General features: G+C 51.7%; 1 long non-coding RNA gene across 1 annotated transcript; it reads right to left on the bottom strand.

Annotated features, from left to right (window-relative positions):
* Window positions 1-2,788: 2,788 nt before the first annotated feature.
* LOC113887649 lies at window positions 2,789-11,071 on the bottom strand. The gene is made up of 3 exons (XR_003509778.1): window positions 10,436-11,071; window positions 4,411-4,560; window positions 2,789-3,649 (listed from the first exon to the last, which is right to left on the bottom strand). It is a non-coding gene; the product is annotated as an uncharacterized LOC113887649 (long non-coding RNA).
* Window positions 11,072-12,290: the final 1,219 nt, after the last annotated feature.

Genomic DNA, 12,290 nt, shown 5'->3' on the forward strand with positions numbered 1-12,290 from the left:
TTACTAAACCTCCTTGTACTAATTTAAGGAGTGTTCTTATTCTTGGTATCAAGAGTGTCTTAAGACAAGGAATTGTCATATCAGCTGAAAAAAAGAATAGAGCCTTTTCATCTCATATGGCATAGTTTTTATTTTAAAAGTTTCCTAGTTGCTATCACTTCTCATTTTATAGTGGGAGAAACCTGGGGCTTGGCCAAGGTCACTTTGACCACAAAAGGCAGAGCTCAGCCATGAGGGGAGGAGTTTGTTGCCAAATGGCCTTTCCCCTCAACCCCACTTTGCTGCCTCCAGGCCGAAGCATTGTATAAGTGCATGCTTAATCATGAGACTAAGACTCTAGGTGCTGAACAGCTCCCAGGAGAGGGTGATCAATACAGACTACCATCGCCAGGGCATCTATCTACCCATAGTCTGTGGGAGGTAGGGAGGCTGTGGCCAGGCCCCGAGGCCCTCTCAGGTTCCCACTACACCCCCCACCCCAGGACACTCAGGGACACTTCCCACGCTCACCCGTGCTTATTTATGTGTATGACACCCTGCCTGGGAGGAGGGCTGGTTCTCTAAAGGAAAATCGCCCAAAGAGATATGCTGGCTGTTTAATGGCCCATACCTCCCACTCCACCCCCACCCCGCCCCCATCCCACCCTGGAAGGAACTTGCAGACGCCCTTCTGTGGGGGCAAAGGGGTCCCCTGAAAGGAGTCCCCATTGTCCCATTGTCCACAGACACATCAGAGAAAAGAGTGAGTTCACCCAGTCTTTCCTAAGTACCCACTGCATACAAGACATCCGGCAGGGCACTGGCATTGCTTCTGGAACCTTCTGGGTGCATTCTCTAAGTGGGGGAGGGGACAGGGCTGGGGCCCAGGGGGAGGGGGAGCAGGAAATTAACCTCCTGCCAAGTAGAACGGAAATTGAATTTCTTCCCCTCCCCCCTCTTCTGCCTCTCTCACCACCCCTCCCCGACAACTCACTTTTTATCTCTCTCCAATTACAGTTTTAAACATTTAGGGTGCTGCTGTTTTAGTTTTAAAATTTGTTAGGCTCAATTTATGCCACTTAGTAAAACCTCTTTTCCAAATGAAGCCAAATTAGAACTAAAACACTGCAAGCCATATAATGTGGGCATTTCATTTGGGCTGGGTTGGCTTTTTGATTGTTTGTGTAAATGAAGCAGAGAGAAGCATTCAGGAGTCTGTCTCAGGTCTGGGAGAGGGGAGATCCCCCTGGGTCCCCCAGAGGTCTGCTGGTGGCCTGGGCCAGCCTGTCCCCTGGCCCTCAGTTTGACCCTCTTGTGCCCCTGGGTGACTAGCGAGCCTTCAAACAGGTCACTCCATACTTTGGCAATGCCCTCCCATCCCTAAGTTCTCTAACAATGGGGATCACTTCCTGCTAGCCAGTGGCACCCACTGCCACCGAACAGTGTACAATAAATCCATGGCGAATTCAATCCAACTGGCTGTGACTAGGGGTGGGAGCTGGGGGCACAGTCTGGAAATATCTCCTCTCACACCCTTGCAGTGCAATGTCTAAAAAAAAAACCCAGTCTCAGTGACCTTCGACTGGAGGGAAAGGTGAGCCCCACCCCTCTCCTGGTGGAGGAAAGGAGCCGCCAGGAAAGCGGGGAGGCAAAGGGGGGCGAGGGAGGAGATCCTGAGCCACTAATTAGGCTTCTGCTGTTGGCTGCCAAGAAGGTCAGAGAAGTTGCCGGCTGATGAGCTGGGCCTCCCAGGGGCCCTCAAGAGGTGACATCTGGGGTTCCCAGGCTGGCCCCGTCTGTGCCAGAAGAAGCGGGCAGCAAACACCGCCAGGACTGAGAGCCCAGGAGGGGAGACAGAGGCAGCAGCGATGGCCACAGTGATGAGACGGTGACTAAGGGCCGGTGTGGACCTTGCCAAGTGATTTGGCTTGTCCCCACGCCAACAATAAAGGCCCAGTGTCTGGCAGAGGATGGGGTTTTGTGTGCCGAGGGACACCTTATGACTGACCCTGGCAGAGAGCCACAACCATCAGGAACCAGCCCAAGAAGAGAGCAGACAGGAGTGGGCAGACGAGTCCTTTATGGGAGCAGGGGCTGGACTCGGGTTGGGGGCAGGGTGTCTGAGGCGGAAGGGCAGAGGGCAGGGTGAGAGGGAGTGAAAAAACATTCATGCTGAGGACCAGTGGGGGAGTTGCCCTAACGAAGGAGTCAATTGTGTTTGGGATTATCTCTGAAAGCAAGTGGAGAGAAAACCCAGTCAGCGGAGGAAACTTTGGAAACTGTTTAAAGGAAATGGGACAAAGCCCCAGAATAAAATGCCATCTGGAGTCCTACTGGTCCCTAGGATGGAATCCATGATCCAAGGTGTAGGTGACCCTCTGTCACGGGTTTGGTTCCCCGGAAGCGGATGCTGAGATGGAGTTGGGGGGCAGAGGCGTGTTTGGGAGGGATCAAGCCCTCTGAAAGGAAGGGGGTGGAGGGGAGCAGGACTGGACAGAGCGGGGAGTCGAGTTGAAATGCAAGCCTGACAGACTCAGCCAACCTGGAGGAGAGAGCTGGGGCATTAGGCATGTCCAGGACAGGGTCCTGCCTGGAGCCAAAATGGCCAGGTCTTTATAAAGGCTTTCCTGGTGGCTCAGAGGGTTAAAAAAAGAAAAATCTGCCTGCAATGCAGGAGACCCAGGTTTAATCCCTGGGTAGGAAAGATCCCCTGGAGAAGGAAATGGCAACTCACTCCAGTATTTTTGCCTGGAAAATTCCATGGACAGAGGAGCCTGGTGGGCTACAGTCCGGGGGGGGGGGGGGCGGGTCTCAAAGAGTTGGACACAACTGAGCAACTAACACTTTATAATGGCCCCACCCCACACCAGCTCAGCCACCAGATGGGGGTCTCCCAGGAGAGGGGCCTCTGGGTGAGGTGTTCTCAGCTGCTGAGGCCGAGCCTGAATGGGCAGCAAATCCTTCCTAGAGGGGGCTCTGCTCCTCCATGTCTGTCACATCCTCCCCCTCCCTTAAGGAGCTTAAATCCCTCTTTTCCTCTGGGCCTGGTTGCCCCCTCCCTGTTCTTCAGGCCCCTGGCTGTGTGTCTGGAACCTGGTCTGACCCTAGCCCAGCCCAGTGTTTTCGATTTGCTCCATTCTCCCAGGCCCGCGGAGGAGAATTCTGGTCTTATTTCTCCATCATAATTTCCTCCTCCACTCAGGCCCTGCGTCCTGGTAACCAGCAGCCATCACAGCTGTCGACTTGCAGGGGGCCTAACGCTCATGGCTTGTTTGGGGCTCAGCCTCGGTCCTGCAGTGCTGGTCATTAAGCTTCATTGTGCTGCCCGCCAGGGCACTGGCCAGCCCAGGATAAGCCTCAGATGAACTCAGCCTCGCTTATTAACTAGGACAAACCAAGCCGGACCACAAAACGTCCACTGCTTGAGCCATCAGCTGCGGCAGATGTGGTCCTCTGCAGCCTCCAGCTCAGCCCCCTTCTGTCCGTGGCTTGCCAGCAACCAGCTGTTACTCAGCCCCATAGCTTCACGTCCACAGAATCCAGAGCACCAGTTCCACTTTGGACCTCATTAGTGGAATTACTGGCACGTTCTCCAGATACATGCCCGTTTCCTGATTTGTCCAGGCTGTTCAGAAGCACATTTTCTCTCTCTGGACTCATGGGGAGGATCCTGCAGAGAGAGGGGGACAAGTCTGGGGATGCGTAGGAAAGGAGCTAAACATTCAGGCCTGTTTTCTCTTCCTGATTTCTGTTCTAACCTCTGCAGCCCCTGAAGCCCATCCAGGATGACACAAGTTATAGCACAAAATGAGCACTGTCGAGGGGCTAAGTGAAGGCAGAGGCAGCTGACGGCTTCCGTGGTGGTGGGAAAGGAAGGCCAGGAGCCCTAATCTCCGATGAGCTGGGGGAGCCACCAGGGGGAGGGCACAGCACGCCCAGCATACATGTGCACAGAGACGGAACCAGTTAAGCCCAGCTCTACCAGTCTGCCCGCTTTGCCAGGCTCACCCCATGGCCCCAGGCCCCTGCCAGGAGGATAGTCTTGCTTGGAGGTGCCCAGCCCGCTCTCACTTATAACTCAGGTCAGCAAGAAGCTGTGGGTTTCTGGGGGTGGGATCCTGCAAGAGGCCTCCTACAGGCCTACTTAACCCCCATTACATTCGTTCCCTAATATACTTTTCACCTTCAGCAAATAGTGCAAATTTGAATTTTTACTCACTGATCAAATATTTCCCCTGTGAGCTGCCAATCTGGCTGAGCTCGGTTTCTCCAATCCTCCACGTTTGTATTAGATGAATTAGCATTTTATTGTTAGTCCACTGGTTTGGGACTCAAAGGTGAGACAGGGAAAACCAGAGGAAGCCGCTCAAGAGATTCTCCACAAAGAATGGGTTCAGTTTAGTCTTGTGTCAGGTCTCCCAAACAACTCACCAGAGACGCGAAAACAGTTATTTTGGAAGTGACAGGCAATCGTGGCTTCTGAAAAACAACTACTTTCTGTACTTCTTATCTGCACGACATACATCTTTGAAATCTGTTATCCAGGAAGGTGGGTTCAAGGTTCATCTCATGGTTTATTTGCTGTAGAAAAGCAGACAAATCAGGTCATCTCTCAGACTCTTGGTTGCCTTATCAGCATAGTGGGTACAATAACATTACCCCAGGCGGAAGGTTGTTTGCAAAAGTCAAAAGAAATATTGGAGGTGACAAGGCCATAAAATGGAAGGCACTAAATGGAGAGTTGTGTAAGTTCAGAAACTGAAGCTGTTTTAAAATATAGCCCCCAGATTCTCTGATACTCCTCACGCCAAGAATTGTGGGGTCTGTGTCCCCTCCCATTGAATTGGAGTGGGCTTGTGACTCCTCCAGTGGCTAGAGTATGGAACATGTAACATTGTGTGACTGTCCAGGCTGGATCAGAAAAAACCATGCAGCTCCCCACCTGAGTCTCTGGCGACTGTCACCATGGAGGAAGCCAGTAGCCATATAGGAAGTTAATCACCCCAAAACTGCCCTGCTGGGGGGCAGATGCAGATACTCCAGGCAACCGACATGGGAGAAAAGCACCTAGACCCATCACTGGGCAGCCTGAGTAGATGCTACAAGGAGCAAAAGAACCACCCAGTTGAGCCCTGTCTGAATTCTGACCCCCAGATCTGCGAGCATAATACAATGCTTGTTATGTCACTAAGTTTGGAGTTGTTTGTTACACAGCGGTAGTAACTGGAACCCAAACAATTCATCTACGAAGTTCCTGTATCGGCTAAGAGATCAAAAGCCCCCATCACTTGTTTTCTCTCCTTGTCCCTATTTGACTCTAAGCATCGGGGTGAGGTGGGATTTATGACCCAGCTTTGTGGGTACAGGACCACAACATGTTCAAGAGTCCATGGAATCATGGAAGGCTTGAACCCAGGGGTCCTGCTTCTTGGACGCTGACCTCTCCCACAGGACAGAACAGCAGAAACCTCAAAAGGAAAGGCTATCCTCGTGGGTTGTGACCTCATGAAAAAGAAAAATGAAGAAATTCCTAATTACCAAACAGTAAAGCAAGAGGGTACCACAGAACACCCCCAACAGCCCATCATCCACAATTAATTTCTTCTGGACTTGGGAATGCTGGGGAGGTTGTCGTTGAAGCAGGCTGTCTTTCCACTTATGTTTGGGCTTCTTCTAAAATGCAAGAAAAAAAAAAAGGAAAAGAAAAAAAAAAAAAAGGCTGGCCTTCCCAGAACCTCCTCTACACTGCCTGGAAGGAGCTTGGTGTGGCCCAGCAGGGCGTGATAAGCGTGCCGGCAGTGGCCTGCCAGGGATCTTAAAAATACCCTGCCTCAGACAATCCGGAAAGTGAGCAACCCACACCTGGAAAGCAGGTTGCTGGCTACACAGAGGTTTCCAAGTATGGATCCCGTTTACACTTGCCGGAGCGCAGCCTTCTAATTCCAGCCGCTCATGAAAAGGCACGTAGGTCCTCCTTGACGTCAAATAGCTCTTTCCACTGAGCATAATTTCTTTCAATGATGGGCTTGGAGGGGTTTCAGCGACGGTGGGTCTTTTTTTTTTTTTTTTTTTTAATGAATCATAGACATGCAGATCAGATTTAGTGTTATGACTGTGGTGCACAGAGCGTCACCGTTAATTCTTGCTAAGCGCTGACAGCAGGATCAACCCCCAAACAGCACAGGCAAATACACCACCCCAGCCCCGGGGGCTTAGAGACTGCATAATTACAGACGACTGCACGGTACTCATTACCGCCACCGGAACATCTCAGCCCAGGCACAGCAACCCCCCACCCGGATCCAGAGAGCCCCCTGGAGCGCCTGCCAGCTCGGGTCCTCAGAGCTCACTCCCATTCTCCAGACAGGAACGTGGTCACCAAAAACGAGCTGGGCTGAGCTACAGCAACCCTTTCTCCTGTCCTGAAGGTTGTGGTCCACGGCGGTTGAAGCTTGCTCTGAAATGCCACTGAGTTTGAGCTGGAAGGGAAGGGGTGCGAGGCTTGCTAAATGCCGAACAGCTGAACAAGTCCCCAGGGCTGAGGAAAGAGCGTTCTCCTTCCCTGTGAGCCAGTCGCTGGCTCTCCGTGTTTCTCATCAAAGGACAGGGATGGGGGGAGGTGGCGGGAGGCAGAAGTCAGAGCGCTTGCCTGGGGTGCCCTGTCACTGCGAGTTGTCCCGGGATGGCCCAGGGTCGGGGCGGGGCGGGGGGGGGTGTGTGCAGTGGGAGTCACCAGCCCTCGGCTGTGTTCACACTGCTCAATCAGGGCATTAAAAAAAAAAAAAAATCCTCATCTTGAGTTTCTGCTCCATCTTTCCTCCAAAAGGTTTAAAGGGAAAACCAAACTCCTGGGGTCTGTTGAACTCGGCAGGGTTCTCCTTGCTCCTTCTCTGTCGACCTGCAAATATTTAATGAACCTCAACCACGTGCAAGTGATGGAGTTGGGCTAAGAAGGCTGAAAAGAAAATAGGCAGCCACCAGACCTGGAGGATGGGGAAGTGATTTTATATCTTTCGGTTCAATGTTTTCTGGCGCAGGAAGGCCAGCAATCATGCTTTAGCACCTGCTCTGTGTTCTTAGCTTCATTGACCCTGGCTCACTGGGCCCCCACAAACTCAATGGGACATGAGTATCACCACCATCCACTCAGCAGATAGGGAAACTGAGACTCCACTTCCACTGTCTACTTAAAGGCACACAGCACATGAGGCTCTGATTTTGAATGGAATTCTGTTCCAGGTCAGACCCTGGAGGTCAGCGGTCCTGACTCAGGGTCTTATACTAGAGTCCCTAGAGAGCTTTCAAAAACCCCCATGCCCAGGCCATGCTCCAGACCAAATGAGTCTGAATTCTGGGGGCTGGCATGCAGACATCAGTACTTTTTAAAGCCTCTTGCATGCGTGCTAGATCGCTTCAGTCGTGTCTAACTCTGTGATCCCATAGACTGTAGCCTGCCAGGCTCCTCTGTCCATGGAATTCTCCAGGCAAGAATACTGGAGTGGGTTGCCATTTTCTCTTCCAGGGGATCTTCCTGACCCAGGGATGAAACCCGGGTTTCCTGCTTTGGAGGCAGATTCTTTACCATCTGAGCCACCTGGGAAGCTCCATTGAGTGCTTGCTGGGCACTAGTGCACTAGATGCACTGCTTTCCCTTCCTTGAAAGCAGTGGTTCTTCAGCACACGTGTCTGCACGTCCCACAAACAATCCCTAAGAGTGATGAGGGGTGACCAGACATGAGTGGGCTTGCTAGAGTGGCCAGAGTGGAGGCAGAAAACGGGGTGCAGACTCAGGACCCTCAAGGGCATTGATCAGCCATCCTCTGGCTCTGCTCAGAGACTCCAGAAAGGAGACGAGGTGGGCAGGATATGGCGTTGATCACTCCAAGCTTGGAAATTTTATTTCTCAAGTGGCTTCCGTCTCCCCAGGAGGAGAAAGAGGTACACCAATGGAGGCCTAAGCTCAGCCTCAGGCCGACAGGGCCCCTGTAACCAAAGGGGAGCCCTTGGGCTACCTCCACTGCACCTATCCAGCCTCTGTGGTGAGCTCTGCTGGACCAAAGGGTCCCCTTCCCCATTGTCAGGGACAAAGGAGTGAGGAGCACCCTCCTTTCTATTGTATTACCAGCCCTCCTGGAAGCCAGGAAACAGTGCTGCAAATCAATTGCTTTCAAACTAAAGGGTGCTCTGATGGGCATGCTTCTCGAATTCTGCATTCAAAGGAATGCCAGGCTTCCTATGTCAAGTGAGACAAAGTGAATTTTCTTGGGCAGCCGGCAGAAATTTTTTCATCTTTCAGAAATAACATGTAGGGAAAACACTAACCCCCTCGCTTAACCAGCATCAGGGAACAATGAGCTGTTTTCAAGAAATGAATCTGCAGGCAAAGCAAAGCTCCCCCTCTGGAAACACTAAAACTTCAAAACAAAAGTGCATGTATTTTTAAATAAACCATGTCCAGGGGGAGGGATGAATTAGGATTATCAGATACACATGACTATATATAAAATAGATAACCAACAAGGACCTACTCTATAGCACAAGAAACTCTAGTCAATATTTTGAAAGAACATATAAGGGAAAAGAATCTGAAAAAAAAACATATAATATATATATAACTGAATGACTGTGATGTACATCTGAAACTAATACATTATAAATCAACTCTGCTTCAATTAAAAAATAATAAAATTTTTAAAAGTAAACAGCATTACACGTTGCCTCTTTCCTTTGATGGCACAGACACAGCTGAAGTGGTCTTGGTGACTCACTCACTGGGTACATGGACAATCATGCCGCACTCACAGATGAGGCCACCTTCTACATCCATGTGCCCCATCACTAGATGGCTCCACCCTTGCCCTCCTCCTTGATGTCTTGTTTCTGCTTTCTTCCTGTCTCTTCTTTTGCTCAGATGTGCGTAATAACACCTTCCTGTGGCTGTCAGTATCCCAGCCACATCACCCTTCCCTCCTATCTGCTGCTCCTCCTCTTGTATTCCTGACCCTGGTCAACAGCGCCCGTGTTCACCCAACCGTCGCCAGCAAAACAAAAACCAAAATGGAAGCAAGAGTTGGAGGGAACTTCAGAGTCATCTGATGTGTTAGAATAGTTTGTGACGTAAGAGTCAAGAGACGCTGATGAAGAGAGATCCCAACGTGTCTGGTAAACAGTCAATGAACTTCAGCACAGGGAATTCTTCAGCTATTTCGGCTCTTTTGGATGGTTCCCAATATTTGAGGTCACTAAGGCCAGTAACTTCTGGATAAGCAAGGTGTCATGGTTCATAGGTTTTTGCTTGTTTCCTTTGGTTTAAAGGATCGATTTTGTATTATTCCAGAAACAGGCTACAATTCAGGGACTTGATGAGAGCTTTTGACTTCTCATTTCCCCTATCACTCCATCCCCCAAAGGACCAAGACTCCCAAATCGGAAAGGGCAGCTGTCAGACTAGGATGAGTGTGAAATGAGGGCAAGGCCTCCTCCATACTCCCTTCTCTCTTTCTCGTCCTTCTTTTCCCCACCCAGCTCTACCTGTCTCGTACACCAGTCAGTCAGAAACCAAGGCAGGAGGCAGCACTGCCCTGGAAGAAGGGCAAATAAGGCTCTTGAAATTCCAGAGGGGAACGAGCTCTCAGAACATGGGGCAGGGCCGGGCACCCAGCAGACCACCACATTCCAGAGCTGACTCAGAAATAGGATTTGGTCAGTGCACCCGGAGCAGAGGAGGGGCGGCTGGGCTTGATTCACCATCGCCACGCTGAAGAGACTGATGCAAAAGTCAGATGCCAACACAGCCATTGGCCACAGAGCCTATTCCTTTCCCGGGGCAGGAAAACCCATGCCCGCCTCCCAACCATCCTCTTTGAGGCTCCTGGGACACTGAGTCAGTGTGGCAGGTGTGTGATGCAAAAGAGAGGCCAAAGTGGAGGTCAGTGTCTGCGTAAATCCTGCTGTTGGATGGTCGCTTTGGACCTCATGGCTCTGTGCTGACCCACTCCCTGCCTTTGACACCATCTACCAGACTTATCCCCAAAAGACAGGCTAGGCAAGAGCTCTCCCTGATGTTCCAAGATGGTAGGCCTATGTTGTGGGTGGGCTAGACTGTCCCAGCCGCCCCCAGGCCCAGCCCCGGATGAGTGCAAAGGGGAGAGGGTTTGGTAGAGAGAGGAGAATGGAGTAACCTACAGACGGCTATTTATTTTCCCAAACTCTGCAGGTCCTCACAGAAGGCCCCTATAAACCGACTCCAAGTGCCCCTGGTAAGATAAGTCCCCCCAGCCTTCCCCACCAGCTTCCAGGCACCTGAAGGCTAATCATTGTTTTAAGACTGTGGATTCTCAGAGAAAGCCTGCAAGGAACTAAGAGCAGCGACAGCATGGGGGGTTCCCTACCATGACCCCCACCACAGTTCTCCTGAGCACCAGGTTGGTCCCCCCAGCCCTGCGCCATCACTCACCAGGGGAGCCTTTCTTGACCTCGTGGAAGTTGCCTGCCTGCCTGGGGGGCCAGCCTAGCAGAATAGCTCTCCCACAGCCTGCTGCCCACCTCCCGGGGCAGTTTTTCCGAGCTGTCTCTCTGGCTAACACAGGAGCTTTGGAATAAGACAGGGAGAGAAAGACGTGAGGGGTGGGGGTGGCAGCCCTTTCTCCGAGCTTATTAAAAATCTTTTGTGTGCCATAGAATAAGTCCAGGCTTCTCATCCTGCTTCGCGCCCCCCCCCGCCTCCCCAGCACTTAACTTTTTCAGGCCTGAGGAGCATAAACGCTTCAGTTAGTCCATGTAAACCAAAGATCCTTCTGGCCTTCGACCGTGTCTGGGTCTCCTTTACGTGGCCTTTCACCATCAAGCAGCCGCCCGACCCTGTGGCCAAAGGTGCCGGCTCCGCCTCTCTACGGCCCCGTCTGTGTCTGAGGACCCACGCGTTGTGCCAGGCTGGAAGAACAGTCTGGAAGGAAAGCCCGTTGTCAAACAAATCATCTTTCTGGGAACACAAAGCCGCGGGGACCCTCCGGGTGAGGCTGACACTCGGGCCGGCAGCATCAGAGAGTCGCGTCTCCTGTGTGGCGCTAAAGCCCCAAGTGGGAGACAGAAAGCTGGCTGGCGGCCAAGAGCAGCGGCCGCGGACACCTTATCTAAATAAAGGAGAGCTCGCAGCGCGCAATGTTATCACAGGCGCACAACAGGCTCCGGGAGGGGAAGGGGTGGGTGGACGCTGCGTGGGTGGTTTCGTGTTGCGATTTTTTTTTTTTCCTTTTGTGGCTGTTGTTTTCTTTTTTATCTATTCAGTTTTGGAGTATTCAACAGCCGGGGAGCTTGGCAAAGCCTGGCAGCGATACCCACACGGCCCTTTCCAGTCCAAACGGCTCCTGTCAACTTTTACAACCCTGCGCTAGAACTCCAGGCACGCCTCCCATTGCCGGCACCGGGTTATTTATTTGCCCGGCCTGTCTGGCCTCACATTTTTTCACGTGTGTGTTACCCCCACGGTGGCTACAACTTCCCTCCGGCTCTTAAAATGCCAGTAACCGCCCAGTCCCAGGGAGAGCTGGGAAGTGTTTCAGCCGTTCGGGGTTTCAGGATCCGGCACTGCTTCGTGTCATTTTCCTCTCCGCTCAGCGTTTTTGTGACCTGAAGGAAGAGGAAGACTTCTCCATTGTGAAAATTGCTCTTTTTCGCTGGGAAACCATTGTTACTAATAATAACCTCACCAGGCGCAGCTGTCAAAGGGCCCGCCGGCTGTCCCCTCCCGGCAGGGGTCGAGCACACACACAACTCAGAGGGGACACGGCTGGCCCAGGTCAGCGGGTGAGGGCCCCAGCCTCCGCCACTCCCGCCCCCCCCCCCATCCCCGCCCCATCCGTGATCTGGAACCCTGCTCATGTTCTCGAGCTGGGCTTTTCATTCTTTTTTAATCCTTTACACAAACAGAGTGTGTGTGTGTGTGTGTGTGTGTGTGTGTGGCTTTGAAATCATCCCCCCCCCCCAAAAAAAAAAAAATAATAAAAAGGGTTTTCATGGTTGAGTCTGACCGGGTGCAATGCAGAATATATTATTTCTTTCAGAGCATGGATAGCAGATCTGCACGTGAAACAGATCAAACACGGCCCACAGAAACAATGATAGGAAGCATAACCAGAGTGAATCAATTCCTTGATCCTGCTGTACCAAAAAATTAAAGAGGAGCACTCCTGGGGTTTTTAACCCAGATACGTCTTCAGCCACAGCTGTGTTTCCCATGTTCTGAGATCTCTTGCTCTGGCTCCCTTTTCGTGTGTGTAATATGTGGAATACAGTAAGCAGTGTCGAGTTCT

This window comes from Bos indicus x Bos taurus, chromosome X (genome assembly GCF_003369695.1).
Source record: "Bos indicus x Bos taurus breed Angus x Brahman F1 hybrid chromosome X, Bos_hybrid_MaternalHap_v2.0, whole genome shotgun sequence".
Classification (NCBI taxonomy): domain Eukaryota; kingdom Metazoa; phylum Chordata; class Mammalia; order Artiodactyla; family Bovidae; genus Bos; species Bos indicus x Bos taurus.